This window comes from Ochlerotatus camptorhynchus, unplaced genomic scaffold (genome assembly GCF_037179485.1).
Source record: "Ochlerotatus camptorhynchus isolate MF236.1 unplaced genomic scaffold, CSIRO-AGI_Acam_v1.1 ptg000140l, whole genome shotgun sequence".
In the NCBI taxonomy this organism is placed as follows: Eukaryota; Metazoa; Arthropoda; class Insecta; order Diptera; family Culicidae; genus Ochlerotatus; species Ochlerotatus camptorhynchus.
Window position 1 is genome coordinate 2261342 of NW_027040630.1, and position 24154 is coordinate 2285495.

General features: G+C 36.0%; 1 protein-coding gene and 1 pseudogene across 4 annotated transcripts in view; one reads left to right on the plus strand and one right to left on the minus strand.

Moving 5' to 3' along the window:
• The window catches only part of LOC135700641 (uncharacterized), a 56268-nt gene that overhangs the window by 27874 nt on the left and 4240 nt on the right, over window positions 1–24154 (minus strand). Inside the window, exon 1 of one of the 4 annotated variants that reach the window (XM_065221206.1) lies at window positions 16592–16882. The exons of 1 other annotated variant lie outside the window; for it this stretch is intronic. The gene's annotated coding sequence lies outside the window, so the exon portion shown is untranslated. Of the gene's footprint in view, window positions 1–5033; window positions 5121–12446; window positions 12471–16591; window positions 16883–24154 lie in introns of those variants that run through there. 2 more of the 4 variants (XM_065221210.1, XM_065221208.1) reach the window with 2 other exon arrangements.
• On the plus strand, window positions 22811–24016 carry LOC135700667 (uncharacterized; annotated as a pseudogene).

A 24154-nucleotide genomic window follows, 5' to 3' on the forward strand; every position in this document is an offset into this window, starting at 1 on the left:
CTTCCTTGTTATACTCCAGACCGTGTTCACTTCACCAATCGCAGTTCCTCAATTGAATATGATCTGACCATGAAACAAGCAACTCATGGGATTCCCGATCAACTTCGACCTATTATTATTCCGCGTATTTTTACTGAAAAGTACCAACAAGTCAATTGCATGAAAAGATATTTTACAGACGGGTCCCGTCTCAATGGATCCACTGGCTTCGGTGTCTTCAATGAAAACTCTAGCGCCTTCCGCAAACTTCAGGAACCTTGTTCCGTTTTTGTTGCTGAGCTGGCAGCAATCAACTTCGCATTGGGGATGATTTCCAATATGCCCACAGACCATTACTTCATCTTCTCGGATAGTCTCAGTTCGATTGAGGCTATTCGGTCGATGAAACAAGGTAGGCACTCATCTTATTTCCTCTCAAAGGTAAGGGAGCAGATGTGTGTGCTGGTCGAAAGATCATATATGATTACCTTTGTATGGGTCCCCTCACATTGCTCAATCCCAGGCAATGAGAAGGCGGACTCTCTCGCAAAGGTGGGCGCGCAGGAAGGCGAATTGTATGACAGGCAAATTTCACACGATGAATTTTACCATTTAGTGCGTCAGAGTACCTTTTCGAGTTGGCAAACCGATTGGGACACTGGAAATCTTGGACGGTGGTTACATTCAATTATTCCTAATGTTTCTTCGAGAGCGTGGTTTAAAGGCTTGGGCTTAAGTCGTGACTTCATTCGCGTGATGAGTAGACTTATGTCCAACCACTACTCGCTAGATGCTCATCTCAATAGAATAAACCTCGTGGACAGCAACATCTGTCGGTGTGGAAACGGTTACGATGACATCGAACACGCAGTTTGGCAATGTACGGATAATGACGCCGCCAGAGAGCGACTTTTGAATACCCTCGAGGCCCAAGGAAGACAACCCTATGTTCCTATCAGAGACGTGTTGGCAACCCGTGATATCTGCTATATGCAGTCCGTTTATGTTTTTCTTCAAATGTCTAGTATAAGAATTTAATTCCTTTTGTCTTTTGTCTCTCTTTATTAGTTTTTGTTTGTCTTGTCCCCCCGTCTCGATGAGTCTCATCGTCGCCCACTGGTCACCCACCATAGCCGGTCGAACTCCGGACGAAGCTAGAACAGCACTACCGTTCATACTGGCGACAACGCTCTGATGAGACAACGAAACCCTACCCCAAGCTCCTCCCCTGATCCTATCCTTCGAAAATGTACCCTTCTAACCTCGAGTAAGCCGCGAGTAATCGGCCCAACTCCTACTAGACATAGAATTAAGTGAATTTTGTTACACACAGTGAACAATGAATTATCGGCTCCGTAAAGCTAACGCGATTGAGCCTCCCAAATAAACGAACTAGATAAAAAAAAAAAAAATGAGCTTCGAATGAGAAAGCGTTCTTCAAATTATGGTCATGTGAGAATTCGTTTACAAAGAATTTGATTGAATGGTTGTAGTGGTTCATCTTCAATCGAATGATATGAAAATTTACAGCACTGCTCGTGACAGTGCTAGCAAAATCAACCATTCACTTTCGGCAGAACTTGCTACGCTCACTCTGGATCAATTGACCAAGTCTCAAGAATAATTCAAGTGTCGCGCGGATTTAAGGACAATGAGATGTTCAGCTATAAGGATTTAAATTTGACAAAATTTTACAAATCATATGTTTCAGTGTTTGAAGTTTTCACTGTTCACTGAATAATTCACGTGTATTTCCACAACCGTTGGACCCCATGTGTCAGTAAACTAAACTGATTTCCTTGTATCGGCGAGACGACGAATCATGGCACATAAAGAAACAGAGAAAAATAAATCTTGCTGCATCGATGATCAAATACGTTCACACAAACGATTTACTACTGACGGTATCATCGAAAGAATCTTTATATTCGTGTGTACCATTCGGCATGGATTGTGTGCGTTAGTTTCTGTTCATGATACATCTGCGTATCGCAGTATAACACTGGCGAATGGTTCATATTCAGCAACATGTAATGACACTGAATATGGATGGTCAAAAGCTGTTGCATAAAGTGAACATTAACTTTTCACATCGAATTACGTGGGTTATTGGGAGAGATTTTGTATTGCCAGGTTCTTAATTTTGCGTATATATACTAGCCATTGTAAATCCATTGAAATACTATATTCCTGAAAACTTTTTCAGAGGATTTCCAACAAAACAAAATCCCTAGTACCCCTCATGATCTTGACTGGATTTTCTTTATAGGTCGGGATGTTAAGGCGTCATCCACTGTTGTGGTGATGTGGCATGTGGCCTCTCATTCCACAAAACACGCATGCAACATCGATTAATGTCTGACACCCACTGCCCCACTACTGTGGCGGCGATGTGGCGTGTCAAAGCATTATGCTGAAACATTGCATGTGGCGAACGTCAACATGATTTTAGTCAAGTTAGTTTCTGATATGGCGGCGGAGTGGCATCTGCTAGCATGGTAAAAAAGCTTGTCGAGGTTTGCCTTATGCCACATTACATCCACATGATCTTTTGGCATGTAGTATGATGCCGCACCGTCGCCACAACAGTGGGCGCCTCGTCTCGTGTCCGCGGTACGTTGTTCTAGAGTTTTTATTTTCGATTACACGAGTGAATCCCGTAAATTTAAAACACGTATTATGAGGAAATTTGATTTAATTGGTTCCAAAATGGAATACCCCGTGATCCCGGCGATATAGGAAGTTACTGTGTTCGGCAAACATTTTCAGGTGACTAAGATCTTTCCGATGGTGGACATTTAAGTTCAGAGTTCAGTCACTAGAAGGCGTTAGTGTATATATGAGATTTTGTATGAGCTATTTATATCTCATGAACCAGACATTCATGGAAATTACAGTCCTCAACAATGTTTTTTTTCCCCGGTGGACAAGGCCTTCTACATGAAGAACAGGTTAATTGTGAATGCTCTTGTTACGCGGCTCTATTGTATATGTGCTTTATCACAAGATCCTGACTTATTTTTACCGAAATCTGAACAGCTGAACTTTTCGGTAAAATTTATGCAATTCAATGAAATTGCTTTTCAGCTACTTTGACTAAAATGACAAGATTTGATAATTTTAACAAGGTTGAAAAAGTTTTGACATTATTTTCAAATTCAATAGCCTTTAAAATGAAGGTCATAGTTTTACAGAACGTTCAGCTGTTCTGATTTCGGTAAAATTTAACACTGCGCTAGTGTACATAAGAGCTTGTGCATGTATCATAGCTCAAGATTTTGGCATTTTGAGAAATAACTGTTCACTGCAAAGTTGTTCAGATGGCCAAGGTCACTGCAAAGTTGTCCAAAAAATATATGAAAACTTTCCCGAAGACACCAATTCACGAATTTTTCATACGTTGTAGCAAGCGTGATTGGCCATTTTATGGATAATCCGGATCATCTGGACAACTTGTTTGTGGCCTCCAGTGTGCATAATTTGGCCTCAATTATGTTATTATATAATTATAATTATTATATAATTCAGTGAGATAACACATCAACATGTGCTTGCGCAAAAAAAAACATGGAGCTCTAGGACCAGTTTAATTTATTTACCTCTTTTACGGATGTTCCGGATCTTCCAGAGGACCAGTCTGTGATCATCAATATTATGGCCACAATATGAAATTAATTCGGAAAACACATCAACAAGTGTGTTCGCAAAAAAAATCGAGCTCTAGAAACAGTTTAATTACTTGACCACTTTTACGCATGTTCCGGATCTTTTAATGGACCAGCCTTAGCCCTCCAGGGTACATATTTGGACCAAAACCCCATATTTTTTCTTAAAACTCACCAATAAGTGCTTCCGCTAAAAACTGCGCAGCTTTAACTCCAATTTCATGAATTTACCACTTTTACGGATGTTACGGTGTCCCGCTGGAAGACACATTGTACCAAAAGGAGGACAGTTAACAATTTCCCCGAAGATACCAGGAAGTTATCTATTCATATAACTTTATTATCAGAGTTTTATTGATTGTATATAGATTTAGTTTCATTCATTTTAAACCGACCATGACATTGATCCGTGTAAATAATGAATCAAAACTAACTAACTTATCCGCGTTCCATTTCTTCGATTATTTCTTCCCTTATTCGCTCGTAAGGTACCGCAGGACGAAGGAATGTTTCTTATGTACCTAGCTGCGCTGTGCTACTGTCAGAGTTGGTGCGGTAGAAAGATGACGTGTGCGATTCCTTATGTATCATCCACTGCTTTGTATGCATCTGTACGGCAATGTTTTGCGGTAGACACGAAGAGAAGATATGTGCAGTTCAAAGTTGTATACAATCATTGAACGCGTTATTCGGTGAACTGTTGAGATCGTTTTTCTTTTTGTGCAACCATCGTTCTTCGTTTCGTTCATTCATTTGGTGCTACAAAACTGAATACTCTTATTCGGCAAAGGTGTCTGACACTTCACTCATTTGTGAATATCTATTCATGACCAGTTACGAACCTGACACACGGTAGTTCAATGGCATGTTGACAGATTTCCAAACACTGATATGTTTTCTACAAACAGTATGCAATACATAACAAAGTGAAGCTTGAAGAAACATAAAACGCCGCAAATTCATTTTTTAAAGTGATTTAAACCTACAGCGCATTTAACTTCACGGTAATAGGGCATGTCACGGTACAATGTACATTCGGAGGTAAATTCAATACATTAATCCTATTCTTAAATTATTAAAATCAAGCTCAATGCTATTTGAATTTGGAAACAATTTCATTGGTAGTAATATCGAGTGCCCAGGATCACATTCCCGGGTGCACCAGGGAAGTGATCAGTTACTGACTACAGTCAAAAATCATAATGCAAAGCATTAAATTACATTACAATTGAATTACATTGCGTGTCCAAGACCACATTTGCTTCACCCGGACATCAGCTACCCTTGGGAAGTGACAAAAGCCAAAACGCATCATCATACGACACATACATTGGAATTAAAAATAATGATCATTAGCTATTATATTTAACACCAGGGAATTGGCCGTACCTGGACATGTTCCGGGATCCTCCTAATATTGCTTCCATTTCGTCAGTTGTTGACCGATTTAAATGCAACAGCTTCCACTCGATCATTGCTTCTTTATTTTGTAAACTGCTGGTGGACGCACAGCTGTTCCATGCTCCATTGAATTTCCTATGTTTACGTGTATTACAATTATAGTGTTTCTTCATCTAACTATTTGTCTGAATGAAGGTATTAATGTTGAAGAAAAGTCTGAATGAATTTCATATTTATATGAATAATAATCACAGAGATAAGTGAATCCTGCTTAAGATGCCGGATAGGGAGGAATAGTGTTTCAAGTAGGGGATAGTCAGAGTAACATAATCATCTTAATCATAATCTTCTTGAAAATTGTTGAGAATCAGTGTCAGTCAATCATTTCTTTGTCGGTGCCTTTACGTTTGTCAGTTTCCATTGTCATTATATGTGTTTTCTGAAAGTATATGTTCTTGTCAATGTATTGATTTAAGTATCCGTGGAAATATTTTTCATTGTATGTGTGTAAGTGTGTTTCACCAAATGATTATATTTCTTCCTCATCTCCTAGTTTTAACTGCGTTCAAAAATAATTAACTTAAAAAAAGTTCATACTACATGTCTAACATACTATCCACATTTGTTGACTAATACCCAAATGTAATTTCTAATTTTATGACGATAAGTTGCTTAATTCCTGTAATTCCAAACAAGTATCCGCCTCCAATTCAATGTCTTTTGTGGATTCGGAAAAACAAAGTTGTGCTGAAATCTTAATAGTTATCTAAAAATACTACCTAAATCGTTCACAACCAGAGCCGGACCACTGATGAAAACCAAAATTACAACCCTGAAAACGTATCGATATTTTCTAAGGCAAACATTCCGCAACTTTTCTTGCTACTGATTCTGTCCAATTGTTAAGGTAACCAAATTATATGAAAGAAATAAAATATAAACTATAAACAAAACGTGACTACAAAAATCTCAAAAGTCGCAAATGTGTTTCACACAACCTTGATACACTTTTTCTACCTATCTTTCTATTAGGCCTGTGGAGAGCTTTGCAACTTCTAACCAAACTGGGAAATCTATCTGATCACAAAAAAAAACAAAAACTTAAAACGTTTCTCAAAGGTAATTACAAGTAAAATAAATATTAAATACACTGAAGTCTTTTTTTACACGGTTTTTTTTTTACGCGGTTTTTTTTTACACGGTTTTTTTTACGACGATTTTCGAAATAACGCGGTTTTTTTTACGCGTTTTTTTGAAATAACGCGGTTTTTTTTACACGGTTTTTTGAAATAACGCGGTTAAAGAGCCAAAACATTCTAAGTGTTTTCTGAGGAATGGACTTAGCCAAAAAAACAAACTTGGAAGTGTACTTCGAGTGGATTCACCGGACAACATGAGTACATACATATTTTCGGAACGGGAACGACGCGTAGAGGCCGGAAATCGATGATTCATGCCATTTTGGAATCCAAAAACATTCGTCTTAAAGAGTTTCATAGCTGAGTTTGTTGCCTGTATCTCTTCTAATAAAAAAGATATACTCAAATATAGTAAAAAATATGTATAAATTCAAATTGATTTTATACGAGTTTAAAAAATAACATACCTTTATTTTTTCATATTATTGAGAATAACATACGCCCTTTCAAATGCTGCAAAAAAACTTTTTTTTTTGTTTGCCCCAACCAGAGATATGAACATTTGAAAAGTGCATATTTTTAGTATACAAACGTCAATAACTCTTGATCGGTGAAAGATATTGACAAGTTTTCTGCATTAAAAATTTGCGCCTTTTTAAGATCTAAAAGTTATCTCAAGACTCCTTTGCTGAGAAATTCGAAATAAGATAAATAGAGCAAAAAAACTGTTTTTTTAAGAGCCACCCTAACTCAATTCAAGAAATTAGCTCTAAATCGGCCAATTTAAGAGATACAAAAAGTTATTTCCAACAAAGTTGCTTAAAATTAGCTCAGCTATAACTTTGCCGAAGAATGTATACCTTAATTTATTCAAACAAAAAAGTTAGATTTTTGATTTGATTGATAATAAGAACCACCCTAGAATTCATTGCCATAAAAATGAGGGCCTAACTATAAGGAACAACTTTGTAGAAGAGACTTTTAGTCTAAAGTTTCAATTTCAGGCTCAAAACATATCATTCCACCTAAATCTGCACTCTGTACCACTGTGCACTGATACCAGCGCTCATTTCTGAAAAAAAAACTTATAATTTATTCATTGCTTGCAAAAAGAATAGATGAATCAGGGCACATGTATCAGTATAAATCAAATTATAAAACTCTATAGTGTGAAAAAAATCAACAAATTGAAAAATTTACTCGGAGTCGTATGTTTGCGAAAAGAATTATTTCGCGAAGTTCTCTTTGGCGCAATTCCGATTTGCAGAATCCTATTTTGCGGTATAAGGATAAAATTTCTGCAAGATAGGACATTACGCGAAATGGGATATTCTGCCAAATAATATTCCGCTTGATGAAATAGGTTACCCCGTAAATCGCTATTGAAATGCCACTGCCGTCAAACTATAGGGCGCCTTGATTATGTTGAGCCGACTCTTTCAATTAGTAATGAATGAAATGGTTTTGCAGAACATACATGTCTACCACATTTTTTTTGACCATGTCAAACAGTGGAATTTAAATTGAAGTTTAATTTAAAGGGTCTACTTCAGTACATACCGTGCACTGGTAGTGGCAGTGTCCATGATGTCTTATTGGCTAAACATCGATTTCAGTGACAAGGATTCTTCGTTCACTGTGTTTCATAACTTTGACTATTCGGTCAGCGACAACTTCAACCCCAGTTCCTGTTATGTTAAGTACTATCCACACAATTAGTTTTTTTCTACCGAACTCGGCTGAGCAAATCTCGGCAGGCCATTACCACTTGTACCTGTACAACCTCTAGTGCTACATGCATTCCACAACCAAGTCACTGGTATCACATGTTGTTCAACATTGAATTTATGAAGTTCTTGTAAATGTAAGAAGATTAATTACAGATCATCGAAAAAAAAATTAATTAAAATTTGTTGCATAGCATTTTTTTGAAACATTCACAAACCGGAAGCCACCATTTTGGATTCCAAAATTGCGTGAATCATCGATTTCCGGCCTCTACACGTCGTTCCCGTTCCGAAAATATCCATATCGTTGGCTATTTGACAGTTTTTCACAAAACCGGAAGCCGCCATCTTGGATTCCAAAATGGCATGAATCATCGATTTCCGACCTCTGCATGTCGTCTCGGTTCCGAAAATATCCATATCGTTGGCTATTTGACAGATTTTCACAAAACCGGAAGCCGCCATCTTGGATTTCAAAATGGCATGAATGATCGATTTCCGGCCTCTGCATGTCGTCTCGGTTCCGAAAATATCCATATCGTTGGCTATTTGACAGTTTTTCACAAAACCGGAAGCCGCCATCTTGGATTCCAAAATGGCATGAATCATCGATTTCCGGCCTCTGCATGTCGTCTCGGTTCCGAAAATATCCATATCGTTGGCTATTTGACAGTTTTTCACAATACCGGAAGCCGCCATCTTTGATTCCAAAATGGCATGAATAATCGATTTCCGGCCTCTACGCGTCGTTCCCGTTCCGAAAATATCCATATTGTTGGCTCCGGCCTCTACACGTCTAGATTATACCATGCAAGAGTGGAAATGGCTGAATTCCAACACAAACCTGGTTCATTGTCTGGCTTTGTGGAAGCCAGCTGCTTTCAAGATGGTTAGGACTTACAAATGAGAGAAAATTCAGTAATGGTGTGATCAAAGCATTCGGAAGGTCTTTACCTTCAGAAGAACTTTATCATGAACGAATATGTTCTAGGTGATCATGACTTACAAGTACCGAATAAAATTCCATGCACACTGCTCAGTTTTTTTGTTATGATGAATTTTGAAATAACACGGGTTTATCACACGGTTTTGTGAAACACATGGTCTTTTTTACACGGTTTTTTGAAACAACGCGGTTTTTTTTTACACGGTTTTTTGAAACAACGCGGTTTTTTTTTACACGGTTTTTTGAAACAACGCGGTTTTTTTTTACACGGTTTTTTGAAACAACGCGGTTTTTTTTTTACACGGTTTTTTGAAACAACGCGGTTTTTTTTACACGGTTTTTTTTTACGCGGTACGTATCCCCCGTGTAAAAAAAGACTTGAGTGTAAATAAATAGTCCACGACGAATTCCGATAGTCTCCTATACCCTTCCTTTTAATATTCTGAATAAAGTTTAGGAAGATATGTACTTAATGAATGTCGGTATCATACTTCAGAAAGTATAGAATTGATAGTTCCTTTAGAGTGCGGCATTTGAAAATGAGCAAAGGACAACATTTGATGACGGTACGAATAAAATGAGCATTTCCTGAATACATTCAGTATACTTCAAGAGGAAAGTAAAAAAGAAGGCCAAAGGCAAAATCAAAAACCCAGAATACATGTAGTGATTTCTGAACAGTTTCCTGAGCATATTTATAAAGCCTTTAGAACTTACTCTCTATACCATGGATACTTTATTGAAATTCTTAAGCATGCTATCGAATATTTCGGAATCTGTTATTACAATGCTCGAGATCTACCCTTGAAGTCAGGTACTAACCAGCAAAGTTCCACCTCCACATTGGCTAAAAAGCTATACCAACATGTCTTGAAACTCTCACAATCCAAATTCGTGAACCCCTCCTCTCCTTTAAAATCTCCTAAGCAGTGAAGCACACCTCGGTATTAATTTAAAACTCATTTTGATGCTCCCTGGAGTAATGATGAACATATTAATAACTACAAAAGTATGCCTGTAGGGTAGGTGAGCCATTTTTGGCCCTATTATGTTTTTGATTTCAATTTGATCATGATGATTTCAGACAGTATAAACCCCATATTTACGAAATTGGGCGCATTTTAGAATGGATGCTCACATTTTTTTTTCAATTTGAAATAATGATTTAGGAATATAATAACTTGAGAAAACAAAGCTTATAACGGATATTAGATAATTTTAATGTATAAAACGTTAGTTTTCATCATTAGGAATGGGAAACAATGGTACCATGGTCCCCGGTCCAGGTGTGGGAGCTGCCTTCCTGGCTTCGGTAGCATTGGTGCTCAGTACGGAAAACAAGGTCGACGGAAAACAAAGCAAGGACATTTTATTATTTTTTCAACAAATTTTCATCTTTACTGCATTGCACAAATTTCAATTCTTGTCAGATTATCCTAAAATTTGGGGCTAAAATCTATGTTAATCTGAAAAAAAATATTATAAATAAAAACGACCGGCTTCACCACACTGGTACTGTGCCTTGGCGTCAGTAATTGTCACTCGCTTGTGGAACAGATACCGACGGATAATTAACAAGAATAAATAAAAAGGCCCCTTATTATTCGATTAAAAACTAACCACTATATCGAAAATAAGTTGTAAACAATATTTTAAAATGAAAAAGGGCTCTAGAGAAGTTAACATCACAAATACAAATAGAATTAAATTCTTCTATGTACTTTTTTTTATCTTAGATTTTGCTTCCCTTATTAATTTTGGACAATGTGACAAAACAGGTTATTCTCATTTTTTGTACCCATCGCACAATATTCTAGTAAGCTCTTTCATTATCTTTGTAGAACGTAAAAAAACCCTTTTTTTAATAGTTTTGGTCTAATTTTACATCAATTATGATTTTTTTTTTTTTTTTTTCTTTATTATAGAGATTTTTAGCCTGAGGCTAGTTCATCTCTTACATCAATTATGACGTCATTGGGCAACATGAGAAATTTTGATTTTCACCGAGAACAACCCAAATCAACATGTTCGCAACCAGAGGCGCGAGGAGTGGGTGGGACAGGTGAGACATGTCCTACGAACAAAAATACCTGAGTGGGACAGTCATGAATGCATGAATGCTCCAATGATAAAATTTGACTCTTCTTACTAATAGAAATTCAGACTAAAGTGTTCATAGGATGAGAAAAGATCGATGAATTCTCATGTGATTTAAGGTAACGCTGTTAGATTTTAGCCCTAAGTAGTCAGAAACTGAGACCGGAGGCTCCCGGCATTGGTCGTATGTTGCCAATATAGTGCTCTGATTATTTCTACAATTGAACTGGTTTTTGAATTCTCATGACATTTCATGGTCATTTCAGGCCGCATTTAGTTTCAAACCAAAACAAGTTCCAGCCATACATATCCGGAACCAGTTAACGATTCCGAAAATATTCCAAAAGTTTTATGAGACCATAGTACCTTGTCCCACCCACATCTTTAAAGGAGGACGCGCCTCTGTTCGCAACTACAACCTATTGAATGCCGATTGCTGATGCTGAATAACAATTGTAAAGAGCATCTTCAAAAGGATATTAAGACATCTAAAACCTTGAAATAGTCAGAATTATACTGGAACGATGCGTTAAAAACAAACACGAAAATACACTGTCATAAGTGGACCTAAACCTATGGTCAACCAATTCGTAATGCACCGAATACCGGACGACTCATATTAATCCGGGCATTTCAATTTGTATTAAACATTATGTTTACTTTTCCACATAATAAATATGTGAGATGATTCTGAACGATGCTAAAAGACCATGAGCAAGATTTGTGTGCCGTTTTGAGCATTGTAGGCAGTGTCCGAGGATCAAGCCTTTATGGTATTATATTTATAAATTTTGCAACAACTAGTTCTGAATCGCCGGAGACGAACCAGCCCAGGACTGCAAAACTCCTTAATAAATATATATATTTATAAAAAAAAAACTAGTTCTGAACGCAACTGTAGCCAATAAGCAATGTTTTATTGGAGCAAAATTAAAAGTATGCTGAAATTCGGTTTCTCTATCATGATAAGATATGTTTTTGTATTAATCCAGCTGGTTGACATTGATAAAAAAAATTAAAATCAGTTTCCAAACATGCCCTTTTTGATCTGACAGGTTTTAATTTAATAATCATCGTCATTAGTAATGTTCTATATTTTTATCTAAATAAACCCCTGCCATACAGTAGATGAATTTATCATTTTATAAATTGATAGTCATATACTACTTTAAAAATTCTCAATTTAAAATCCACACGTGGACATATTTTTGGGTCAATTTGACAAAACTTAAAAAATCACTTTCACTTTTATTTTCAGTTTTTTTTTTTATTTCTATAGACATTCACCTTGACTCAAGACACTATTGCATTGAAATACTCGCGGCTGGCATTCAACGGCGATCAGTTCCTGCATTCAAAGACAGGCCGAATGTGTCCACCAAATATCAAACCTCCTAACTAAACAGACGGCGATTAGTCGGCAAAACACGTAACACTGTCGATTTTAGACACTACTCTATGCACTAAAGACGAAACATCAGGTAATACCTACCTATGTTGCGTTTATACCAGCACAGGTGTCTGATATCTTATGTATTTAGAGTTGATGCTTTGAGCGATCGAGTACATTGTATCACCTTAAATGTTCTCTTATGATCATTTTCCGGGACCGTTCAATGGTTACTTCAACATGAACTTTCAATTAAAGTTTTTTTTTAATCTACACAAAAAGAAACTGTTCTACTAACACAAAACTCACTTTCATTCGTGTATTCTATCAACTGATCGCTTAATTAATGCTCAATCAAATTTTACCATTGAGATTTTCTGCTAACGCACACACTATACTGAACAAGAGCCGAAACGATTCCAGACATCGTAGTCGGGTAGAAGCGAATCCATAAATGAATGAAGCACCAAAACAGCTAAACACCACACTGTAGGTCATTAAGTTGCGACGGCCGAATGGTGTTCATTGTTCGATAGAGAATAAGCAAACATACTGTCGATGCTTCGAATAAGAGTAAAACATCACCGTTGTTTGGCGAGAAGGTGGAATGGGTTCATGCTGCTGCAATGGCTTTCAAGAGTACCTATATCCTTACAATATTAAATATCTTCGCCGGCATTCAAACTATGGCCGTACAGTCCATGCCTGGGAGAAACTGTCGAACATATTCGAAAATGGTCAACGTGGACGCATATGGCAGAAAGTGATTGAGTTTTGAGTTACGACTTTCGGATCATGACAGTTCACCATTGTGGCCAAGGCTACTCGATACGATTTTAATAAATATGTTTTGGCCATCAATGAGCCGGATTTGAGCATATTTGATTCATTGTACTTTAGGAAATATATATTGTTTAAGGTGTTTCGCTGTGAGATCCTTATTCTCGTAACCACTTCGAAACTTTGACTGCACAAATATCAGCTTCTACGATACGTACCATAATGAGACTGTTACTCCATGGGGCATTATTTTCCGAGATGTGTGTAATTGAAAATTCGAAGTGGAAGTGCATGTATAGCATGGACTCTACAAGGAATCACAAGGACTACTCCAAAAATGCGTAAGATTACATGTGCATCATGTAAACTTCCAAGGTAAATGATGTAGAATAACATGTGTTCTCCTATTAATTTACATGTTTTAACATTGACTAAAAATTTGTATGAAAAATAAAAAAGCAACACTTTTTTTTGCTATGTATTGAACGGTGTTTGACATTGGAGGGCAGTGGCGATCAATTTCTCAGAAGAAAGGAGCTGCTGAAACCACGCAGTTAAAAAAAAGTAGTTTGAATTTCTGTTGAATATGATGCACATAAACGCATGTATACCATTTAAAATTATGTAATGGTTTTCATTGAGATTTGTTGTTTGTGTTATAGCCAATTTAACACATTTTAGGTTATTCGTGACTTGCCTAGGATGATATGATACGCGTGACCTTTAACGTGCAACGCATGGATGCTAACCACTATGTAGGACCGTTGCAATAGTTTATTTAAAACTATTTGTACTAGGAGGGCTTCTTTCCAACCATCATAAAACCGCATAGCATCCAGGGAGACCCACACTATAGAAAGCTGCCAGAACCTCAGTTTAAAACCATTATAAGGGTATTTGCATTTCATAATTAGTTTTTCTTACAATGTTATCCAAACCGTTTTTAAACTGGTTTGAATCAATTTTTTCATACGAAAAGTCAGTAAAAACACTTTATGATTGAATTCAACAAAACTAAAGAGATGTGGTTTTCTTTTTGATGATTTGAGAATTTGATTGATGCTGAAAGTATAAGATAAATAGGTAACTTTAAAAAATCGCTTGTTACTCAGAATCTCAGCTTTTGGTAAATATGTGACTCGACAGAACCTCTAAAACAATAAGCCACACAAATATTAAAATTTGAGAATATTTTTAGATTTAAAAAAATACTATATTTAATTTCACTCTTAATGCATCCCTCCTTCATATGAATGATAGGGGAAATGGCTCTTATGTTGGCCTATGGATCTAAGATTGGGCCCATCGCTAAAAATCTGCTATTTACTATCTAGATGAACGCGTCATTGGGACGGTTCTAATGGATATTTTTGGCCGCTATTGAAAATTTAGTCGATTGCTGAATTTATGTATGGGCCCAAATAAGGGACATTTAGGCCGACATTACATCCATTTTCCCTATGTTATATGTAATGCATATCACGTAATTAAATTTCACAAAAACATGGCTACATAATCTGCGGTTCCATTTCATAAAGAATCTTCAATGAATAATGCAATTCTCGACTAAACATTTTTTGCTTTATAGATAATATACAAATTGGTTTTACAAAAGCTCATTGTGAGTTTGACAGTTTCGTACGATTTCAAAACAACAAAGTAAATGAAAATGTATTATCTTCATTAAGTTCCGATACTGGGTAATAAGGCCGAATGGTCATCAGGCTGAATTTTCACTGGGCCGAATCTAGGAAAAATAATAGACGGATAAATAAGAAATCTTGACATAGTAAAGTTTATTAGATAATGCCTAAAAAAATAATTAATAAGAAGAATATTATTATTCCGTCTTACGTCCGAAAAAAAAAACAAAACAAAAAACGCTTTAGAAAATCTTAGCCAATTTCAATAGAAAAAATTATCAGCTTTTGAAAGAGGAAAAATAATCTGATAGCTAATTTAGTAAATGGTGCCAATCATGAAAACAATAAAACTCCGGAGAACTGTACATGTTTAAAAGAAGGAAAATAATTTTAAAAAAAAACATTACATTTTGATTTCTTACCAAAATCCCTAACCTGAATTTTCGAAAGTTCTATAAAATGTCTGTGTGTATCCATAAAATTTCTTCAATACCGAAAAATAAAACCTCCGAGTCTCATAGATTGGTGTGAGAAACGAACGAAGCAAAAATAATGTGATGGCATGTTTTATTAATGATGCCAAAACTCACGACACCAGTATAGCTGTAAAGAACTACTTATGTTTGAAAGAAGGAAAAATTCTTTAAAACATCACATTTTAATTGCTTGCCAAACTTCCAAACCTGAATCTTACAAATTTCAGGGGATATGTGAAATTTCGTCTATTCCGGAAAAAACTCAAAACAAAAAATCACAGTTCAAGCTCTCTAAACAAAAGTTCCAAATCCGAATAGTCTATACAAATATGTATGTGCTGAAAATATTAAAAACATAACTAATAGTCACACATTAAAATTTCATACCCGGACAAGTCACGAATGACGGAAAACGGATAACCGAGACGAGATCAATTATATTGAAAAAAGTGGCGACTTCATTTTATGTGTGGTGTTCGAAAAGTGAAAAATAGATACATGCGATTTAAAATCGTTAAATATGGTCAACGTAGGCAATAGGCCAAAGGTTTCTCATGAACCATCAGAAAACTACACTGTTATAAAGTAGCAGCCATTGACGGCCAACTCCACGGTGAAAAATGAATGAACCAAGAACCGTATTGCATTGCAAAGATTGCGAATCATTCCGAAACATACACTAGTGCACTCTACTCTATTTTTTTCCGATCTATAAACAAGGGTACACCAATACGAATGAATAAAATGTAAACCATACGAAAACTAACTTTCACGCACTTACGAACTTGTTGATGCACTTGTCACTATTACGAAATTCATATTTTACTCAAATTATTAGTTGTTATTAACGTAATAATATTAAATTTTACCTCAAAGATGCATAATGTCAAAGAGCTACCATTTTTAATAAACACATATATATATAATAATATAATTTTTTGTACAAACGAATGCAATACTTTCGAGCGTATTTGCAATGCTTATATTGCACGGATCAGTTATCAGTATGAACTACCACCATTTAAACCGGTTCGATGCAACATACAAGTGCACGCAGTCAAAACAACCAATACCAATGTTATGCCATGACTTGTAGCATGGGAAATTCATACTCCTACATTCCTGTATATACACTCATGTTAGCTGAATGTCTGAACACAATACACTCTTCACTACACCATGTGTGAGTATGGGTACTCAGAAGGAGGCCTCAAAAGTCAAATTAAAGTTACGTTCGATTCATGTGAATCAGCTGTTACTGACATAAAAAAATCAAATGTTTCACAAAGCACAGAACAATCGGGAAAACTATTCTCAGAGCGAAAATCATTCAAAGATGTCAACTTACATTCTGAACAACGAAAAATTCCTATGTTGAACGTGAAATAACTTTCAAGGTCGTTTGAAAACAAAGATGGCTCCTACGGCGCAGACTGTGTCTAAAACATTTTGTGGCACTTTTTATAACATTTCATTGTTAAACAATATTAAATGAATCATTTATTTTTATCACTTTGCACTGAACTACCGATATCCAATGTATGCACTTTGATCCATCGCAAATGAAAAAAACGATAAAACTCGCGACAAGAACTGATTGGTCCTGTGATGCACTCCGTCTGCTAAGTATTGAAACGATTTCTCATTTGGATGCTAGCGATATTGTTTTGGTTCGATGTTTACTAAACTCGAGTTCGTACGCGTTGGTATGAGTGCCTAGCTCGTTGACTTGAATGAAATGAACACGCGTCAATTTTACCCATGATTATTCGTACGTGGACAAATGTAAAAATACATGTATCCTTGCACTTGTGTTTGATTGAAACCCACATTCACATGATGCATTTTTTTGTATCACAATATGCTCGAAGGAAATAAATCAATTAATGTTTGAAACGAGCAATGCCCAAATCTATGAAACAATAAAAATGAATTCGATTATTTTCTGTGGAAAACTTTTAAGGAAGGATCCATCAAATAGACTGTTCATAATAAAATCTCGCAAATTAACTTTGATCAAAAATCAAACCACAAGCATGAATTACATAAAGCGAAATCTTAGTCTGTGAGATTAAGGAGTTGAAATACTCCGCTTTTTTCGATACTGATGCATGGATCTCATGCACCAATTTGTTGCAGTGTTTGTAACGTTTTGTATTAAAAAATGTTTATATTGAATAATATGCAGTGTTTTGCCATTACTCGAAAAGGCCGTTAGATGAAATGGGACATCTACCGATACCTGTAATACCAATCGAATCTCTCGCGAATAAAAGTTCACACAGGCAAACTAACAACACCTAACAGTAGAGGAATGTTTCCAGTTGACAGGTGATTAGTTTGCAGGAGTGATCTTTTATTTGCGAAAAATCGGCGGTTGAAGTCATTGTATACAAGAGCAGTCCTAATAAAATGTTGCATCGATTTGTTAAAGGCAACAGCGTTTCGAAAGTGGTTCTTGGCGCTCACTGGGGCTGCCATTAATCTTGTTTTGCAAATTATCATGTGATTTGAGGTGTCGCATTATGTGTTTGACACGTTTCAAATCGCTTCTAGTCATCAGATTTGTACTCAACCGTTCCGGCCACATCTCCAGAGCTAGTACAGAGCGAATTTTAAAATTTATTCTATGGGAATGATGTAATTAATTTGGCAATTCTTGTGGCCACGATGTCTTTGTTAGATTAACATTAAAACAAACAAAATCGTCGTCGAATTTGGTGCAATGGTTGCCGAGAAACAAAATGTAAAAGCACAGGTCCACCGTGTTCGTCCATTACATTAAAAAAATCGGCACTCCTGAATCTTTCATCATTCCAAAGAGGAGCTTTTCCCGTCATTTAGAGACTACTAATGAATTTATCATCGGGGGTTCTTGAACAAAGTTTTGTTTCTACGATATATTTTTCATACTGAGATATTTTAAAGACTAACCCAACCGAAACAAACGCTCTAAGGACCTTTTGCATGTATTTCGGGAGTGCCAAATTTTTTGTTCAATTTTATTCTAACAATGTAATTCTATTCTATTTGTATCATATGCCTCAACCCTAAAAAAATATTTTATGTAATATTTACGGAAATTTTAAACAGATTATTAGCATGAAGCAAATAAATCTGGCACGATTTGATTTTCTAAAAATATTGGAAAAGAAATTAAAAAAAAAAACTAAGAAAATCAGATTTTTGCAATTTCTTATCATAATACCTGTTTTTCATCATCCAGTAGACTAACATGATGGCCAACTTTTTCAACTAAACTAATAGTACGAAAAAGTTACTTTTTCGCACTCAAAAGCGTGCACAAAAGACTTTTTAGCACGTTGCTAAGAATAGCCTTGCCGACCGACAGCTTGAAAAATTGTGATTGTCATATTTCATAAACCCACTTGATCAGAAAGTCATACGCATGGACGTTCATATACAGTTACTCCTGAAACTGCGTTCTATACAAATAGAAATAATTAAAACAACGTAAATTTTTCAATATTGCAAAAAAAATATATGCAACTCGTTGCAAAACTCGATTTTTTCAGCACTCGTCGTAATTATCCGTATACATTAGGTATCGATAAATGTACGACCCGTGCTGAAAAATCTTCATTCTAAAACTTGTTGCATGAATTGATCATTTTAGATGGTCAAGTTTTTAACCCACCACAGCATGATTTTGGCACTACTGTATATGGATGATCAAATGTAAAATACTGAGGTAGCCACAGCATAGTTCTGTCAAAACCTCAGCATTTTCATTGATCCATTACTTATTTCTTTAGGTTCTTGAAAAAATGTACACCTAAACTTTTTTTTCAATATCATCATAAAAAAGATGGCCTCAAAACGAAACCGATAAGTCGATATTTGGGGTTGTTGATACTTTTTGTCATAATAACATATAAAACATGTTTTTACACGTAAATTTCCTTTAAAATCCCACAAAAAAAAACAATTTTTTAAAGATTTTTGATATTTTTTCCAATGTTTTTAGAAAAATGTTAGCTGTAAGCTTTCGGTTTTCACGATGGTTGATGCATATAATATGTCATGCTCTGGGGTGGGGGTATAAGATTTTGTGACAAGCAATGCATTAGATATAGGAAATACGTCACGAAGGGGGGGGGGGTAAATTTCTCCTCAATTTAGCGTGACATAATTAATGCATGGGCCCTAGGTAGCTGGTTTGACAGTTCAGTCTTGGCTTCACTCTAACTTAAAGTGGTGTTCCCTTTACCTTAAGTAAATTGTGCACAGCAAAAAAATAATTTTGATATCACATCAAAGTGGATGCACTACAATCATGTCGAAAATTTCATGTAATTTTTATGACCACATAAATAAACAAATGCAGTAAAAGCAGCGTAATGTTAGTTCATGCATTGTATTAATGATAATTTTGTCCTTTTTAGCAAGTAATATTACACCATATTTTCGACATAATTGTAGTGCATCCACTTTGACGTGATATCAAAATTATTTTTTTGCTGTGTGGGCACGGCAGAAAACAGAAGCAAATCTAAAATAAGAATAACTCATGAATCATCACATATCAATCGCAAAACTGGACAGGATTGGTATCCACGGCTGCCTTTTGCAATGGTTTCAGTCGTACCTCACCGATCGCTCTCTTACTGTTGTCATAGGTGATCACCAGGCCCGTATGTTCGCTGCGTTCGCTGTCACGTCCGGCATACCCCAGGGTAGTCACCTGGAACCACTGATTTTCCTGATTTGCTTAAATTCATCAATAACGCCTGTTGATGTTTAGTCATAAATAAATAAATAAATTCATATTGTCTTTTGACGTTTTCTGTTTCTTTGTTTATTCACCTGCGATGATAAATCATTTTTGCCAAGTGTCAATATAATGCATGGATGTCTTTATCAATAAAGTTGTAGAAAACATTATTATAATGAAGTTTGCTGAATGCACTACCTTTCCATAATGCACGTTTTAGTCAGTAAAATCGACTTTTCCATGGACGACCCCTATAAATCAATTACATTTTTTGTTGTGGCTACAAAAGCTTATTATGTTCTAGAAAGTTTTTCGCTGCCACGTCCGGCATACCCCAGGGTAGTCACCTGGGACCACTGATTTTCCTGATTTACTTCAACGACGTGAATGTGGTAATTGAGGGACCACGTTTAGCTTACTTCGAATTCACTCAATTGAAGCCTATTGCTTCCTTCAACGTCAGCTGAATGTTTTTACTGATTGGTGTATTCTGAATCATATGGAGCTTAACCCGTCCAAATGCTCGGTTATCTCTTTTTCGAACAAGAAAGAGACTATTAAGTTCTGGTATGTTTTGTTAGGCCCTGAAATTGAGCGCGTCAGTCAAATGAAGGGCCTAGGTGGATACACAACTCTCTTTCAAGCAGCACATCTCGTATACCGTCGACAAAGCTCTACCGCCATATTAGAATACTGCTCGGTTGTCTGGACTCCTCACTACAACAACGCTGTCGAAATAGTTGAGTCCGTTCAGCGACGGTTCCTGAGATATGGGCTACGTAAACTGCCGTGGACGGATCCCTTCCGATTGTCTAGCTACGAAAGTCGTTTGCAACTGATCCATATGGAGCCCCTGTCGATCCGAAGAGATACAGCAAGGGCATTGCTAATTGCGGATATTTTACAAGGACGCAGCGATTGCCCGATTGCCCTGTTCTGCTTGAGCAAGCTAAGGAATAATTCAATGCTGCGCCTGCCCATAGACCTTTTTGACGTTTAATCGTTTTTCTCTATCTAGCACACACAAATGAATGGACGGTTTGTTTTCCCACTAATCTATTTCCCTCTTGCTCACACTCGTTCAATTGAAATGGTGCAGTAGTGTGCGCCGATTAAACGTCAAAAAGCTCTATACAGCGAACTAATTATAGCATGTTCGGCGCAATCGGTGGTCTCTTCAATAGGGTTTTCGCACTATTCGAATTTGACCTGACTCGCCAGCTGCTTCGCCGGAGTTTTAGTTCGTTTTTTTTTCTAGATCAGTTTAGTTTGTCTAGTAATATTCATATTTTGTAATTATTGATGTTTAGTTTTAGTACTTTTAATGTTTAGTTTAAGTTACATCATTGAGGCCAATAACACATGTTGATGTTTAGTCATAAATAAATAAATAAATAAATTCATGTTGTCTTTTGAAGTTTATTGTTTCTTTGTTAATTCACCTCTAAGTGAGATAATAAATAATTTTTTGCCAAGTGTCAATATAATGCATGGATGTCTTTACCAATAAAGTTGTAGAAAACATTATTATAATGAAGTTAGCTGAAGGCATTACCTTTTCATAATGCACATTTTAGTCAGTAAAATCGACTTTTTTCATGGACGACCCCTATAAATCAGTGGTTTGAACATTACATTGTTTGAAGTGACTACAAAAGCTTATTATGTTCTAGAAAGTTTTTCAGATACCTAGCTGAGGTACAAAATACTTTATCAGTGAACCTCCGGTAATTTGATCATTATCAATCTGAACACTTTTTAGTTTAAGCCCCGCTAATATGTACGAAATTTGCTTAAACGTCATTTGGCGCATGGAATAAAGTAAAGCAAAATGGAGCGATGTGAAACGGAACCAAAATCAAAACAAAACAGCAAATAAGGCTACCAAAATACACTTTTCTGATGCTGTTGATAGCTCTACTGCAGATCCAGCAACACATTATTTCACAATTCATATACAGCCATTCCATAGCAAAACGATATAGTGGTTCTAAGAATTTCGTAACAATTGATAGTTTTGTTCCTTATCGAAAAATATTAGAACCATATTTTTTTCATTTTCTCATTAGAGTGACCATTTCCATGTTAGGGTGGTCAAAAAATCGATTTTTTTCCAAAAAAGGCATTTTTTTTTAAATCATAACTTTTGAACCATTGAACCGATTTGAATGATTAAAATATCAAAGGTTATGAAAGGTTATTAAAAATACTTTTCAGCAAAAATATAAAAAAAATTTGTATAGAAGAATTTTGATTGTATTTGTTTTTTATCGTTTTCATGGTTTGTAAACAATGGGCGTAACACGTTTTTATATATATTTTTAAATTTAGGCTTTTCTACACAACATATCAAAAAATCAGCAATGTATTTTTCTTCGTTTTTGAGTTACGATTTTTTGAAATTATCATGATTAGAAATTTCGCTCATTACTCCAATACGACTAGATTACCCTGCGTCTCGATTGGTACATAGCTGACATAGTCACATAATCCATATCAATTTTCTGCTTCTGCTTTTATAAGCTTGTTTATTCAAAGTGAATACTTCACCAAGTAAATAGCTACCTTGACAGAGCACATGCTAAAAACATACGGAAAACTTGGTTGGTAAGGTGTTCGGTGCATGGTGGTATATTTAAGGATGAACTTAGAAGTGAAATAATCAGTAAGGAAACAAAAGCTCTGTTAATCCAAAGATGTTCTGTACAGCCAGTGTTTTATAAACTATGAATTTTAAGTGTTCTTGTTGTTGTTTGTGGGTTTCAAATGCTTTAAAGAGGAATCTTACCCAAGCTCTTCAAGTTCATCCGGTGAAGAAAAAAGTGAAATTAGATGGCAGTTCCTTCATATGCAGAAATTGCTACCTCAAACTTTATAGACCCGCACCCGAAGAGCCCACCGCTGGACCATCCGGAGTTCCTGCTGTCAACAGCCAAGGTGAATATTGTATTTAAAAAATATATTTACATTGGTAGCCATGAGCCAAACGAGCATGACGTCACATTATAGCATTCTGAAAACTTTGTAACGTCAGGCAGGTAGTGTTTACAGTAATGTCAAATATGTTTTTTTAACTTCATTTTCAGAGTCACTAGAAGCACCCAGTTTACAATCGATCAGAAGTACTGACAGTGTGCCTACTACAAACGATGATGAAATCATTCAGCAACTCAAGGAAAAGTTTCTAGAAACTCATGATAGTAAGGAGAAGTATCGCATTATCACGACTTTACCTAGAAGCTGATCAGCATTTAAAATAACGACGGAATTCGGTGTTTCTCAATATATGGCGGATCGAACCAAAACACTACAGGAGGACAAGGGGATAATGACGAGCAGAAGAAACTTTATCACTCGTGTGTGATTTCTATATCAGTGACGAAATAAGCCGAGCCTGTCCAGGAAAACGCGACTATGTTATTACAAAAAATGTTGATGGTAAGGTTTATATACAACGAAGATTAGTATTGTGTAATTTGCAAGAAGTTTATGCCATTTTCAAGGATCAATATCCCGCAACTAAAATAGGGTTTTCAATGTTTGCAAGTAACCGCCCTAAGCATTGCATTCTGGCAGGAACGAGTGGCACACATACTGTTTGTGTGTGTGTTTACCACCAAAATGTTAAATTAATTTTTAAAACTCTTCAAGATAGAAAGTCACTTCCAGCTGATGTGAAATCATACCATGACTTGTTTTTTTTTTAAATTCTTTGCACCAACCCCACAGAACAGTGTTGGTTAAAAATGTGTGAACATTGCCCAGGTACACAAAATTTGACTTCAGAAATGGTTACTATCCTGACCGATGGAAATGTGGAATCCTTAAAATTTAAACAATGGCGTCAAGCTGACCGTTGTATCATGGGTTTAGTGCAGTTGGAAACTCAAAAGTTTATAGACATGTTTTTTGGAAAAGTTATCCGATTTATCACCACATAATTTCATAGCTGAACATAGAGGTAAATACTTGAAATATGTCAAAAGTAACTTGAAAGTAACGAAATGTGATTTTTCTGAAAACTTTTCATTTGTTGTACAAGACGCTGTACAAGGATTTCATTGGGCAAACGCACAGTGCACTATACATTCATTTGCTATTTATTATAGAGATGATCATACCAAAGATGTAATGTTTACTCGCGGAGTTCACCAATGTGCAATCGCGGAGTTCACC